This window comes from Pungitius pungitius, chromosome 5, assembly GCF_949316345.1.
Source record: "Pungitius pungitius chromosome 5, fPunPun2.1, whole genome shotgun sequence".
NCBI lineage: Eukaryota > Metazoa > Chordata > Actinopteri > Perciformes > Gasterosteidae > Pungitius > Pungitius pungitius.
Genome location: NC_084904.1, coordinates 8,181,846 through 8,195,392, shown reverse-complemented (window position 1 = coordinate 8,195,392; position 13,547 = coordinate 8,181,846). Strand labels below are relative to the sequence as shown.

Sequence of the window (13,547 nt, the reverse complement as noted above, 5' to 3'; positions counted from 1 at the left end):
AGGTAGATTACTTTGTTACATTATGGCCTTTTTTCCAGGTTTACCTTCCAACGTCATTTTTTGGACTTACAAAACCTAAACACTTCTGGCAGCAATACGTTTCCAAAGTTGAAAAATTAAGTCAAAAGTGGTTTGTATTTTATGGTATGTCGAGAGCATTTAAATGCATTAATTTCTTTGTGATTACAACTTCTGTAACTTAACATAAAATCCATCTCTGATCTTCATTTCCAAATACCTTTCAACAAACATATCCAACGAAGAAGCGAGACCATTTGTCAGAAGTGGGATTTGAACCCACGCCTCCAGGGGAGACTGCGACCTTAACGCAGCGCCTTAGACCACTCGGCCATCCTCACTTGAAAATGATGTAAGGCATTGAAATTATAATAAATACCAGGATGTCCTTTATTGACTGTTGGTGAATTCCTTATCTTTTCTACAACACAGCATGAAATATCAGATGTGATATAGTGCCGTGCTGGAGCGTCATTTCTTGAGGCACTGTGTGTAGCATTGACATAAGTGCATTTTTAAGGTAGATTAATTTGTTACATTATGGCCTTTTTTCCAGGTTTACCTTCCAACGTCATTTTTTGGACTTACAAAACCTAAACACTTCTGGCAGCAATACGTTTCCAAAGTTGAAAAATTAAGTCAAAAGTGGTTTGTATTTTATGGTATTTCGAGAGCATTTAAATGCATTAATTTCTTTGTGATTACAACTTCTGTAACTTAACATAAAATCCATCTCTGATCTTCATTTCCAAATACCTTTCAACAAACATATCCAACGAAGAAGCGAGACCATTTGTCAGAAGTGGGATTTGAACCCACGCCTCCAGGGGAGACTGCGACCTTAACGCAGCGCCTTAGACCACTCGGCCATCCTCACTTGAAAATGATGTAAGGCATTGAAATTATAATAAATACCAGGATGTCCTTTATTGACTATGTTGTTGAATTCCGCATCTTTTGTACAACACAGCATGAAATATCAGATGTGATATAGTGCCGTGCTGGAGCGTCATTTCTTGAGGCACTGTGTGTAGCATTGACATAAGTGCATTTTTAAGGTAGATTACTTTGTTACATTATGGCCTGTTTTCAAGGTTTACCTTCCAACCTCATGTTTTGGACTTACAAAACCTAAACACTTCTGGCAGCAATACGTTTCCAAAGTTGAAAAATTAAGTCAAAAGTGGTTTGTATTTTATGGTATGTCGAGAGCATTTAAATGCATTAATTTCTTTGTGATTACAGCATCTGTAACTTAACATAAAATCCATCTCTGATCTTCCTTTCCAAATACCTTTCAACAAACAACATATCCAACGAAGAAGCGAGACCATTTGTCAGAAGTGGGATTTGAACCCACGCCTCCAGGGGAGACTGCGACCTTAACGCAGCGCCTTAGACCACTCGGCCATCCTGACTTAAAAATGATGTAAGGCATTGAAATTATAATAAATACCAGGATGTCCTTTATTGACTATGTTGGTGAATTCCTTATCTTTTGTACAACACAGCATGAAATATCAGATGTGATATAGTGCCGTGCTGGAGCGTCATTTCTTGAGGCACTGTGTGTAGTATTGACATAAGTGCATTTTTTAGGTAGATTACTTTGTTACATTATGGCCTTTTTTCCAGGTTTACCTTCCAACGTCATTTTTTGGACTTACAAAACCTAAACACTTCTGGCAGCAATACGTTTCCAAAGTTGAAAAATTAAGTCAAAAGTGGTTTGTATTTTATGGTATGTCGAGAGCATTTAAATGCATTAATTTCTTTGTGATTACAACTTCTGTAACTTAACATAAAATCCATCTCTGATCTTCATTTCCAAATACCTTTCAACAAACATATCCAACGAAGAAGCGAGACCATTTGTCAGAAGTGGGATTTGAACCCACGCCTCCAGGGGAGACTGCGACCTTAACGCAGCGCCTTAGACCACTCGGCCATCCTCACTTGAAAATGATGTAAGGCATTGAAATTATAATAAATACCAGGATGTCCTTTATTGACTGTTGGTGAATTCCTTATCTTTTCTACAACACAGCATGAAATATCAGATGTGATATAGTGCCGTGCTGGAGCGTCATTTCTTGAGGCACTGTGTGTAGCATTGACATAAGTGCATTTTTAAGGTAGATTACTTTGTTACATTATGGCCTTTTTTCCAGGTTTACCTTCCAACGTCATTTTTTGGACTTACAAAACCTAAACACTTCTGGCAGCAATACGTTTCCAAAGTTGAAAAATTAAGTCAAAAGTGGTTTGTATTTTATGGTATGTCGAGAGCATTTAAATGCATTAATTTCTTTGTGATTACAACTTCTGTAACTTAACATAAAATCCATCTCTGATCTTCATTTCCAAATACCTTTCAACAAACATATCCAACGAAGAAGCGAGACCATTTGTCAGAAGTGGGATTTGAACCCACGCCTCCAGGGGAGACTGCGACCTTAACGCAGCGCCTTAGACCACTCGGCCATCCTCACTTGAAAATGATGTAAGGCATTGAAATTATAATAAATACCAGGATGTCCTTTATTGACTGTTGGTGAATTCCTTATCTTTTCTACAACACAGCATGAAATATCAGATGTGATATAGTGCCGTGCTGGAGCGTCATTTCTTGAGGCACTGTGTGTAGCATTGACATAAGTGCATTTTTAAGGTAGATTACTTTGTTACATTATGGCCTTTTTTCCAGGTTTACCTTCCAACGTCATTTTTTGGACTTACAAAACCTAAACACTTCTGGCAGCAATACGTTTCCAAAGTTGAAAAATTAAGTCAAAAGTGGTTTGTATTTTATGGTATGTCGAGAGCATTTAAATGCATTAATTTCTTTGTGATTACAACTTCTGTAACTTAACATAAAATCCATCTCTGATCTTCGTTTCCAAATACCTTTCAACAAACATATCCAACGAAGAAGCGAGACCATTTGTCAGAAGTGGGATTTGAACCCACGCCTCCAGGGGAGACTGCGACCTTAACGCAGCGCCTTAGACCACTCGGCCATCCTGACTTGAAAATGATGTAAGGCATTGAAATTATAATAAATACCAGGATGTCCTTTATTGACTATGTTGTTGAATTCCGCATCTTTTGTACAACACAGCATGAAATATCAGATGTGATATAGTGCCGTGCTGGAGCGTCATTTCTTGAGGCACTGTGTGTAGCATTGACATAAGTGCATTTTTAAGGTAGATTACTTTGTTACATTATGGCCTGTTTTCAAGGTTTACCTTCCAACCTCATGTTTTGGACTTACAAAACCTAAACACTTCTGGCAGCAATACGTTTCCAAAGTTGAAAAATTAAGTCAAAAGTGGTTTGTATTTTATGGTATGTCGAGAGCATTTAAATGCATTAATTTCTTTGTGATTACAACATCTGTAACTTAACATAAAATCCATCTCTGATCTTCGTTTCCAAATACCTTTCAACAAACAACAAATCCAACGAAGAAGCGAGACCATTTGTCAGAAGTGGGATTTGAACCCACGCCTCCAGGGGAGACTGCGACCTTAACGCAGCGCCTTAGACCACTCGGCCATCCTGACTTAAAAATGATGCAAGGCATTGAAATTATAATAAATACCAGGATGTCCTTTATTGACTATGTTGTTGAATTCCTTATCTTTTGTACAACACAGCATGAAATATCAGATGTGATATAGTGCCGTGCTGGAGCGTCATTTCTTGAGGCACTGTGTTTAGTATTGACATAAGTGCATTTTTAAGGTAGATTACTTTGTTACATTATGGCCTTTTTTCAAGGTTTACCTTCCAACGTCATTTTTTGGACTTACAAAACCTAAACACTTCTGGCAGCAATACGTTTCCAAAGTTGAAAAATTAAGTCAAAAGTGGTTTGTATTTTATGGTATGTCGAGAGCATTTAAATGCATTAATTTCTTTGTGATTACAGCATCTGTAACTTAACATAAAATCCATCTCTGATCTTCCTTTCCAAATACCTTTCAACAAACAACATATCCAACGAAGAAGCGAGACCATTTGTCAGAAGTGGGATTTGAACCCACGCCTCCAGGGGAGACTGCGACCTTAACGCAGCGCCTTAGACCACTCGGCCATCCTGACTTAAAAATGATGTAAGGCATTGAAATTATAATAAATACCAGGATGTCCTTTATTGACTATGTTGGTGAATTCCTTATCTTTTGTACAACACAGCATGAAATATCAGATGTGATATAGTGCCGTGCTGGAGCGTCATTTCTTGAGGCACTGTGTGTAGTATTGACATAAGTGCATTTTTTAGGTAGATTACTTTGTTACATTATGGCCTTTTTTCCAGGTTTACCTTCCAACGTCATTTTTTGGACTTACAAAACCTAAACACTTCTGGCAGCAATACGTTTCCAAAGTTGAAAAATTAAGTCAAAAGTGGTTTGTATTTTATGGTATGTCGAGAGCATTTAAATGCATTAATTTCTTTGTGATTACAACTTCTGTAACTTAACATAAAATCCATCTCTGATCTTCATTTCCAAATACCTTTCAACAAACATATCCAACGAAGAAGCGAGACCATTTGTCAGAAGTGGGATTTGAACCCACGCCTCCAGGGGAGACTGCGACCTTAACGCAGCGCCTTAGACCACTCGGCCATCCTCACTTGAAAATGATGTAAGGCATTGAAATTATAATAAATACCAGGATGTCCTTTATTGACTGTTGGTGAATTCCTTATCTTTTCTACAACACAGCATGAAATATCAGATGTGATATAGTGCCGTGCTGGAGCGTCATTTCTTGAGGCACTGTGTGTAGCATTGACATAAGTGCATTTTTAAGGTAGATTACTTTGTTACATTATGGCCTTTTTTCCAGGTTTACCTTCCAACGTCATTTTTTGGACTTACAAAACCTAAACACTTCTGGCAGCAATACGTTTCCAAAGTTGAAAAATTAAGTCAAAAGTGGTTTGTATTTTATGGTATGTCGAGAGCATTTAAATGCATTAATTTCTTTGTGATTACAACTTCTGTAACTTAACATAAAATCCATCTCTGATCTTCATTTCCAAATACCTTTCAACAAACATATCCAACGAAGAAGCGAGACCATTTGTCAGAAGTGGGATTTGAACCCACGCCTCCAGGGGAGACTGCGACCTTAACGCAGCGCCTTAGACCACTCGGCCATCCTCACTTGAAAATGATGTAAGGCATTGAAATTATAATAAATACCAGGATGTCCTTTATTGACTGTTGGTGAATTCCTTATCTTTTCTACAACACAGCATGAAATATCAGATGTGATATAGTGCCGTGCTGGAGCGTCATTTCTTGAGGCACTGTGTGTAGCATTGACATAAGTGCATTTTTAAGGTAGATTACTTTGTTACATTATGGCCTTTTTTCCAGGTTTACCTTCCAACGTCATTTTTTGGACTTACAAAACCTAAACACTTCTGGCAGCAATACGTTTCCAAAGTTGAAAAATTAAGTCAAAAGTGGTTTGTATTTTATGGTATGTCGAGAGCATTTAAATGCATTAATTTCTTTGTGATTACAACTTCTGTAACTTAACATAAAATCCATCTCTGATCTTCGTTTCCAAATACCTTTCAACAAACATATCCAACGAAGAAGCGAGACCATTTGTCAGAAGTGGGATTTGAACCCACGCCTCCAGGGGAGACTGCGACCTTAACGCAGCGCCTTAGACCACTCGGCCATCCTGACTTGAAAATGATGTAAGGCATTGAAATTATAATAAATACCAGGATGTCCTTTATTGACTATGTTGTTGAATTCCGCATCTTTTGTACAACACAGCATGAAATATCAGATGTGATATAGTGCCGTGCTGGAGCGTCATTTCTTGAGGCACTGTGTGTAGCATTGACATAAGTGCATTTTTAAGGTAGATTACTTTGTTACATTATGGCCTGTTTTCAAGGTTTACCTTCCAACCTCATGTTTTGGACTTACAAAACCTAAACACTTCTGGCAGCAATACGTTTCCAAAGTTGAAAAATTAAGTCAAAAGTGGTTTGTATTTTATGGTATGTCGAGAGCATTTAAATGCATTAATTTCTTTGTGATTACAACATCTGTAACTTAACATAAAATCCATCTCTGATCTTCGTTTCCAAATACCTTTCAACAAACAACAAATCCAACGAAGAAGCGAGACCATTTGTCAGAAGTGGGATTTGAACCCACGCCTCCAGGGGAGACTGCGACCTTAACGCAGCGCCTTAGACCACTCGGCCATCCTGACTTAAAAATGATGCAAGGCATTGAAATTATAATAAATACCAGGATGTCCTTTATTGACTATGTTGTTGAATTCCTTATCTTTTGTACAACACAGCATGAAATATCAGATGTGATATAGTGCCGTGCTGGAGCGTCATTTCTTGAGGCACTGTGTTTAGTATTGACATAAGTGCATTTTTAAGGTAGATTACTTTGTTACATTATGGCCTTTTTTCCAGGTTTACCTTCCAACGTCATTTTTTGGACTTACAAAACCTAAACACTTCTGGCAGCAATACGTTTCCAAAGTTGAAAAATTAAGTCAAAAGTGGTTTGTATTTTATGGTATGTCGAGAGCATTTAAATGCATTAATTTCTTTGTGATTACAACTTCTGTAACTTAACATAAAATCCATCTCTGATCTTCGTTTCCAAATACCTTTCAACAAACATATCCAACGAAGAAGCGAGACCATTTGTCAGAAGTGGGATTTGAACCCACGCCTCCAGGGGAGACTGCGACCTTAACGCAGCGCCTTAGACCACTCAGCCATCCTGACTTGAAAATGATGTAAGGCATAGAAATTATAATAAATACCAGGATGTCCTTTATTGACTATGTTGTTGAATTCCGCATCTTTTGTACAACACAGCATGAATTATCAGATGTGATATAGTGCCGTGCTGGAGCGTCATTTCTTGAGGCACTGTGTGTAGCATTGACATAAGTGCATTTTTAAGGTAGATTACTTTGTTACATTATGGCCTGTTTTCAAGGTTTACCTTCCAACCTCATGTTTTGGACTTACAAAACCTAAACACTTCTGGCAGCAATACGTTTCCAAAGTTGAAAAATTAAGTCAAAAGTGGTTTGTATTTTATGGTATGTCGAGAGCATTTAAATGCATTAATTTCTTTGTGATTACGACATCTGTAACTTAACATAAAATCCATCTCTGATCTTCGTTTCCAAATACCTTTCAACAAACATATCCAACGAAGAAGCGAGACCATTTGTCAGAAGTGGGATTTGAACCCACGCCTCCAGGGGAGACTGCGACCTTAACGCAGCGCCTTAGACCACTCAGCCATCCTGACTTGAAAATGATGTAAGGCATAGAAATTATAATAAATACCAGGATGTCCTTTATTGACTATGTTGTTGAATTCCGCATCTTTTGTACAACACAGCATGAATTATCAGATGTGATATAGTGCCGTGCTGGAGCGTCATTTCTTGAGGCACTGTGTGTAGCATTGACATAAGTGCATTTTTAAGGTAGATTACTTTGTTACATTATGGCCTGTTTTCAAGGTTTACCTTCCAACCTCATGTTTTGGACTTACAAAACCTAAACACTTCTGGCAGCAATACGTTTCCAAAGTTGAAAAATTAAGTCAAAAGTGGTTTGTATTTTATGGTATGTCGAGAGCATTTAAATGCATTAATTTCTTTGTGATTACAACATCTGTAACTTAACATAAAATCCATCTCTGATCTTCGTTTCCAAATACCTTTCAACAAACAACATATCCAACGAAGAAGCGAGACCATTTGTCAGAAGTGGGATTTGAACCCACGCCTCCAGGGGAGACTGCGACCTTAACGCAGCGCCTTAGACCACTCGGCCATCCTCACTTGAAAATGATGTAAGGCATTGAAATTATAATAAATACCAGGATGTCCTTTATTGACTATGTTGGTGAATTCCTTATCTTTTGTACAACACAGCATGAAATATCAGATGTGATATAGTGCCGTGCTGGAGCGTCATTTCTTGAGGCACTGTGTGTAGCATTGACATAAGTGCATTTTTAAGGTAGATTACTTTGTTACATTATGGCCTGTTTTCAAGGTTTACCTTCCAACCTCATGTTTTGGACTTACAAAACCTAAACACTTCTGGCAGCAATACGTTTCCAAAGTTGAAAAATTAAGTCAAAAGTGGTTTGTATTTTATGGTATGTCGAGAGCATTTAAATGCATTAATTTCTTTGTGATTACAACATCTGTAACTTAACATAAAATCCATCTCTGATCTTCGTTTCCAAATACCTTTCAACAAACAACATATCCAACGAAGAAGCGAGACCATTTGTCAGAAGTGGGATTTGAACCCACGCCTCCAGGGGAGACTGCGACCTTAACGCAGCGCCTTAGACCACTCGGCCATCCTGACTTAAAAATGATGTAAGGCATTGAAATTATAATAAATACCAGGATGTCCTTTATTGACTATGTTGGTGAATTCCTTATCTTTTGTACAACACAGCATGAAATATCAGATGTGATATAGTGCCGTGCTGGAGCGTCATTTCTTGAGGCACTGTGTGTAGCATTGACATAAGTGCATTTTTAAGGTAGATTACTTTGTTACATTATGGCCTGTTTTCAAGGTTTACCTTCCAACCTCATGTTTTGGACTTACAAAACCTAAACACTTCTGGCAGCAATACGTTTCCAAAGTTGAAAAATTAAGTCAAAAGTGGTTTGTATTTTATGGTATGTCGAGAGCATTTAAATGCATTAATTTCTTTGTGATTACAACATCTGTAACTTAACATAAAATCCATCTCTGATCTTCGTTTCCAAATACCTTTCAACAAACATATCCAACAAAGAAGCGAGACCATTTGTCAGAAGTCGGATTTGAACCCACGCCTCCAGGGGAGACTGCGACCTTAACGCAGCGCCTTAGACCACTCGGCCATCCTGACTTGAAAATCATGTACGGCATTGAAATTATAATAAATACCAGGATGTCCTTTATTGACTATGTTGTTGAATTCCTTATCTTTTGTACAACACAGCATGAAATATCAGATGTGATATAGTGCCGTGCTGGAGCGTCATTTCTTGAGGCACTGTGTGTAGCATTGACATAAGTGCATTTTTAAGGTAGATTACTTTGTTACATTATGGCCTTTTTTCAAGGTTTACCTTCCAACGTCATTTTTTGGACTTACAAAACCTAAACACTTCTGGCAGCAATACGTTTCCAAAGTTGAAAAATTAAGTCAAAAGTGGTTTGTATTTTATGGTATGTCGAGAGCATTTAAATGCATTAATTTCTTTGTGATTACAACTTCTGTAACTTAACATAAAATCCATCTCTGATCTTCGTTTCCAAATACCTTTCAACAAACATATCCAACGAAGAAGCGAGACCATTTGTCAGAAGTGGGATTTGAACCCACGCCTCCAGGGGAGACTGCGACCTTAACGCAGCGCCTTAGACCACTCGGCCATCCTGACTTGAAAATGATGTAAGGCATAGAAATTATAATAAATACCAGGATGTCCTTTATTGACTATGTTGTTGAATTCCGCATCTTTTGTACAACACAGCATGAATTATCAGATGTGATATAGTGCCGTGCTGGAGCGTCATTTCTTGAGGCACTGTGTGTAGCATTGACATAAGTGCATTTTTAAGGTAGATTACTTTGTTACATTATGGCCTGTTTTCAAGGTTTTCCTTCCAACCTCATGTTTTGGACTTACAAAACCTAAACACTTCTGGCAGCAATACGTTTCCAAAGTTGAAAAATTAAGTCAAAAGTGGTTTGTATTTTATGGTATGTCGAGAGCATTTAAATGCATTAATTTCTTTGTGATTACGACATCTGTAACTTAACATAAAATCCATCTCTGATCTTCGTTTCCAAATACCTTTCAACAAACAACATATCCAACGAAGAAGCGAGACCATTTGTCAGAAGTGGGATTTGAACCCACGCCTCCAGGGGAGACTGCGACCTTAACGCAGCGCCTTAGACCACTCGGCCATCCTCACTTGAAAATGATGTAAGGCATTGAATTTATAATAAATACCAGGATGTCCTTTATTGACTGTTGGTGAATTCCTTATCTTTTCTACAACACAGCATGAAATATCAGATGTGATATAGTGCCGTGCTGGAGCGTCATTTCTTGAGGCACTGTGTGTAGCATTGACATAAGTGCATTTTTAAGGTAGATTACTTTGTTACATTATGGCCTTTTTTCCAGGTTTACCTTCCAACGTCATTTTTTGGACTTACAAAACCTAAACACTTCTGGCAGCAATACGTTTCCAAAGTTGAAAAATTAAGTCAAAAGTGGTTTGTATTTTATGGTATGTCGAGAGCATTTAAATGCATTAATTTCTTTGTGATTACAACTTCTGTAACTTAACATAAAATCCATCTCTGATCTTCGTTTCCAAATACCTTTCAACAAACATATCCAACGAAGAAGCGAGACCATTTGTCAGAAGTGGGATTTGAACCCACGCCTCCAGGGGAGACTGCGACCTTAACGCAGCGCCTTAGACCACTCGGCCATCCTCACTTGAAAATGATGTAAGGCATTGAAATTATAATAAATACCAGGATGTCCTTTATTGACTGTTGGTGAATTCCTTATCTTTTCTACAACACAGCATGAAATATCAGATGTGATATAGTGCCGTGCTGGAGCGTCATTTCTTGAGGCACTGTGTGTAGCATTGACATAAGTGCATTTTTAAGGTAGATTACTTTGTTACATTATGGCCTTTTTTCCAGGTTTACCTTCCAACGTCATTTTTTGGACTTACAAAACCTAAACACTTCTGGCAGCAATACGTTTCCAAAGTTGAAAAATTAAGTCAAAAGTGGTTTGTATTTTATGGTATGTCGAGAGCATTTAAATGCATTAATTTCTTTGTGATTACAACTTCTGTAACTTAACATAAAATCCATCTCTGATCTTCATTTCCAAATACCTTTCAACAAACATATCCAACGAAGAAGCGAGACCATTTGTCAGAAGTGGGATTTGAACCCACGCCTCCAGGGGAGACTGCGACCTTAACGCAGCGCCTTAGACCACTCGGCCATCCTCACTTGAAAATGATGTAAGGCATTGAAATTATAATAAATACCAGGATGTCCTTTATTGACTGTTGGTGAATTCCTTATCTTTTCTACAACACAGCATGAAATATCAGATGTGATATAGTGCCGTGCTGGAGCGTCATTTCTTGAGGCACTGTGTGTAGCATTGACATAAGTGCATTTTTAAGGTAGATTAATTTGTTACATTATGGCCTTTTTTCCAGGTTTACCTTCCAACGTCATTTTTTGGACTTACAAAACCTAAACACTTCTGGCAGCAATACGTTTCCAAAGTTGAAAAATTAAGTCAAAAGTGGTTTGTATTTTATGGTATTTCGAGAGCATTTAAATGCATTAATTTCTTTGTGATTACAACTTCTGTAACTTAACATAAAATCCATCTCTGATCTTCATTTCCAAATACCTTTCAACAAACATATCCAACGAAGAAGCGAGACCATTTGTCAGAAGTGGGATTTGAACCCACGCCTCCAGGGGAGACTGCGACCTTAACGCAGCGCCTTAGACCACTCGGCCATCCTCACTTGAAAATGATGTAAGGCATTGAAATTATAATAAATACCAGGATGTCCTTTATTGACTATGTTGTTGAATTCCGCATCTTTTGTACAACACAGCATGAAATATCAGATGTGATATAGTGCCGTGCTGGAGCGTCATTTCTTGAGGCACTGTGTGTAGCATTGACATAAGTGCATTTTTAAGGTAGATTACTTTGTTACATTATGGCCTGTTTTCAAGGTTTACCTTCCAACCTCATGTTTTGGACTTACAAAACCTAAACACTTCTGGCAGCAATACGTTTCCAAAGTTGAAAAATTAAGTCAAAAGTGGTTTGTATTTTATGGTATGTCGAGAGCATTTAAATGCATTAATTTCTTTGTGATTACAGCATCTGTAACTTAACATAAAATCCATCTCTGATCTTCCTTTCCAAATACCTTTCAACAAACAACATATCCAACGAAGAAGCGAGACCATTTGTCAGAAGTGGGATTTGAACCCACGCCTCCAGGGGAGACTGCGACCTTAACGCAGCGCCTTAGACCACTCGGCCATCCTGACTTAAAAATGATGTAAGGCATTGAAATTATAATAAATACCAGGATGTCCTTTATTGACTATGTTGGTGAATTCCTTATCTTTTGTACAACACAGCATGAAATATCAGATGTGATATAGTGCCGTGCTGGAGCGTCATTTCTTGAGGCACTGTGTGTAGTATTGACATAAGTGCATTTTTTAGGTAGATTACTTTGTTACATTATGGCCTTTTTTCCAGGTTTACCTTCCAACGTCATTTTTTGGACTTACAAAACCTAAACACTTCTGGCAGCAATACGTTTCCAAAGTTGAAAAATTAAGTCAAAAGTGGTTTGTATTTTATGGTATGTCGAGAGCATTTAAATGCATTAATTTCTTTGTGATTACAACTTCTGTAACTTAACATAAAATCCATCTCTGATCTTCATTTCCAAATACCTTTCAACAAACATATCCAACGAAGAAGCGAGACCATTTGTCAGAAGTGGGATTTGAACCCACGCCTCCAGGGGAGACTGCGACCTTAACGCAGCGCCTTAGACCACTCGGCCATCCTCACTTGAAAATGATGTAAGGCATTGAAATTATAATAAATACCAGGATGTCCTTTATTGACTGTTGGTGAATTCCTTATCTTTTCTACAACACAGCATGAAATATCAGATGTGATATAGTGCCGTGCTGGAGCGTCATTTCTTGAGGCACTGTGTGTAGCATTGACATAAGTGCATTTTTAAGGTAGATTACTTTGTTACATTATGGCCTTTTTTCCAGGTTTACCTTCCAACGTCATTTTTTGGACTTACAAAACCTAAACACTTCTGGCAGCAATACGTTTCCAAAGTTGAAAAATTAAGTCAAAAGTGGTTTGTATTTTATGGTATGTCGAGAGCATTTAAATGCATTAATTTCTTTGTGATTACAACTTCTGTAACTTAACATAAAATCCATCTCTGATCTTCATTTCCAAATACCTTTCAACAAACATATCCAACGAAGAAGCGAGACCATTTGTCAGAAGTGGGATTTGAACCCACGCCTCCAGGGGAGACTGCGACCTTAACGCAGCGCCTTAGACCACTCGGCCATCCTCACTTGAAAATGATGTAAGGCATTGAAATTATAATAAATACCAGGATGTCCTTTATTGACTGTTGGTGAATTCCTTATCTTTTCTACAACACAGCATGAAATATCAGATGTGATATAGTGCCGTGCTGGAGCGTCATTTCTTGAGGCACTGTGTGTAGCATTGACATAAGTGCATTTTTAAGGTAGATTACTTTGTTACATTATGGCCTTTTTTCCAGGTTTACCTTCCAACGTCATTTTTTGGACTTACAAAACCTAAACACTTCTGGCAGC

The 13,547-nt window shown here is 37.9% G+C and overlaps 24 non-coding genes across 24 annotated transcripts; all 24 read right to left on the bottom strand.

Moving 5' to 3' along the window:
- Positions 1 to 276: 276 nt before the first annotated feature.
- On the bottom strand, positions 277 to 359 carry trnal-aag (transfer RNA leucine (anticodon AAG)). Its single transcript has one exon. It is a non-coding gene; the product is annotated as a tRNA-Leu (tRNA).
- A 453-nt stretch (positions 360 to 812) lies between these two features.
- trnal-aag (transfer RNA leucine (anticodon AAG)) lies at positions 813 to 895 on the bottom strand. Its single transcript has one exon. It is a non-coding gene; the product is annotated as a tRNA-Leu (tRNA).
- A 458-nt stretch (positions 896 to 1,353) lies between these two features.
- Positions 1,354 to 1,436, bottom strand: trnal-aag (transfer RNA leucine (anticodon AAG)). Its single transcript has one exon. It is a non-coding gene; the product is annotated as a tRNA-Leu (tRNA).
- Positions 1,437 to 1,891: 455 nt separating this feature from the next.
- trnal-aag (transfer RNA leucine (anticodon AAG)) lies at positions 1,892 to 1,974 on the bottom strand. Its single transcript has one exon. It is a non-coding gene; the product is annotated as a tRNA-Leu (tRNA).
- A 453-nt stretch (positions 1,975 to 2,427) lies between these two features.
- On the bottom strand, positions 2,428 to 2,510 carry trnal-aag (transfer RNA leucine (anticodon AAG)). Its single transcript has one exon. It is a non-coding gene; the product is annotated as a tRNA-Leu (tRNA).
- Positions 2,511 to 2,963: 453 nt separating this feature from the next.
- On the bottom strand, positions 2,964 to 3,046 carry trnal-aag (transfer RNA leucine (anticodon AAG)). The gene has a single exon. It is a non-coding gene; the product is annotated as a tRNA-Leu (tRNA).
- Positions 3,047 to 3,504: 458 nt separating this feature from the next.
- Positions 3,505 to 3,587, bottom strand: trnal-aag (transfer RNA leucine (anticodon AAG)). Its single transcript has one exon. It is a non-coding gene; the product is annotated as a tRNA-Leu (tRNA).
- A 458-nt stretch (positions 3,588 to 4,045) lies between these two features.
- On the bottom strand, positions 4,046 to 4,128 carry trnal-aag (transfer RNA leucine (anticodon AAG)). The gene has a single exon. It is a non-coding gene; the product is annotated as a tRNA-Leu (tRNA).
- Positions 4,129 to 4,583: 455 nt separating this feature from the next.
- trnal-aag (transfer RNA leucine (anticodon AAG)) lies at positions 4,584 to 4,666 on the bottom strand. The gene has a single exon. It is a non-coding gene; the product is annotated as a tRNA-Leu (tRNA).
- A 453-nt stretch (positions 4,667 to 5,119) lies between these two features.
- Positions 5,120 to 5,202, bottom strand: trnal-aag (transfer RNA leucine (anticodon AAG)). The gene has a single exon. It is a non-coding gene; the product is annotated as a tRNA-Leu (tRNA).
- A 453-nt stretch (positions 5,203 to 5,655) lies between these two features.
- On the bottom strand, positions 5,656 to 5,738 carry trnal-aag (transfer RNA leucine (anticodon AAG)). The gene has a single exon. It is a non-coding gene; the product is annotated as a tRNA-Leu (tRNA).
- A 458-nt stretch (positions 5,739 to 6,196) lies between these two features.
- trnal-aag (transfer RNA leucine (anticodon AAG)) lies at positions 6,197 to 6,279 on the bottom strand. The gene has a single exon. It is a non-coding gene; the product is annotated as a tRNA-Leu (tRNA).
- A 455-nt stretch (positions 6,280 to 6,734) lies between these two features.
- Positions 6,735 to 6,817, bottom strand: trnal-aag (transfer RNA leucine (anticodon AAG)). Its single transcript has one exon. It is a non-coding gene; the product is annotated as a tRNA-Leu (tRNA).
- Positions 6,818 to 7,272: 455 nt separating this feature from the next.
- On the bottom strand, positions 7,273 to 7,355 carry trnal-aag (transfer RNA leucine (anticodon AAG)). The gene has a single exon. It is a non-coding gene; the product is annotated as a tRNA-Leu (tRNA).
- Positions 7,356 to 7,813: 458 nt separating this feature from the next.
- Positions 7,814 to 7,896, bottom strand: trnal-aag (transfer RNA leucine (anticodon AAG)). Its single transcript has one exon. It is a non-coding gene; the product is annotated as a tRNA-Leu (tRNA).
- Positions 7,897 to 8,354: 458 nt separating this feature from the next.
- Positions 8,355 to 8,437, bottom strand: trnal-aag (transfer RNA leucine (anticodon AAG)). Its single transcript has one exon. It is a non-coding gene; the product is annotated as a tRNA-Leu (tRNA).
- A 993-nt stretch (positions 8,438 to 9,430) lies between these two features.
- On the bottom strand, positions 9,431 to 9,513 carry trnal-aag (transfer RNA leucine (anticodon AAG)). Its single transcript has one exon. It is a non-coding gene; the product is annotated as a tRNA-Leu (tRNA).
- Positions 9,514 to 9,971: 458 nt separating this feature from the next.
- On the bottom strand, positions 9,972 to 10,054 carry trnal-aag (transfer RNA leucine (anticodon AAG)). Its single transcript has one exon. It is a non-coding gene; the product is annotated as a tRNA-Leu (tRNA).
- A 453-nt stretch (positions 10,055 to 10,507) lies between these two features.
- trnal-aag (transfer RNA leucine (anticodon AAG)) lies at positions 10,508 to 10,590 on the bottom strand. The gene has a single exon. It is a non-coding gene; the product is annotated as a tRNA-Leu (tRNA).
- Positions 10,591 to 11,043: 453 nt separating this feature from the next.
- trnal-aag (transfer RNA leucine (anticodon AAG)) lies at positions 11,044 to 11,126 on the bottom strand. The gene has a single exon. It is a non-coding gene; the product is annotated as a tRNA-Leu (tRNA).
- Positions 11,127 to 11,579: 453 nt separating this feature from the next.
- Positions 11,580 to 11,662, bottom strand: trnal-aag (transfer RNA leucine (anticodon AAG)). Its single transcript has one exon. It is a non-coding gene; the product is annotated as a tRNA-Leu (tRNA).
- Positions 11,663 to 12,120: 458 nt separating this feature from the next.
- trnal-aag (transfer RNA leucine (anticodon AAG)) lies at positions 12,121 to 12,203 on the bottom strand. Its single transcript has one exon. It is a non-coding gene; the product is annotated as a tRNA-Leu (tRNA).
- A 455-nt stretch (positions 12,204 to 12,658) lies between these two features.
- Positions 12,659 to 12,741, bottom strand: trnal-aag (transfer RNA leucine (anticodon AAG)). Its single transcript has one exon. It is a non-coding gene; the product is annotated as a tRNA-Leu (tRNA).
- Positions 12,742 to 13,194: 453 nt separating this feature from the next.
- On the bottom strand, positions 13,195 to 13,277 carry trnal-aag (transfer RNA leucine (anticodon AAG)). The gene has a single exon. It is a non-coding gene; the product is annotated as a tRNA-Leu (tRNA).
- Between the last annotated feature and the right edge of the window lie 270 nt (positions 13,278 to 13,547).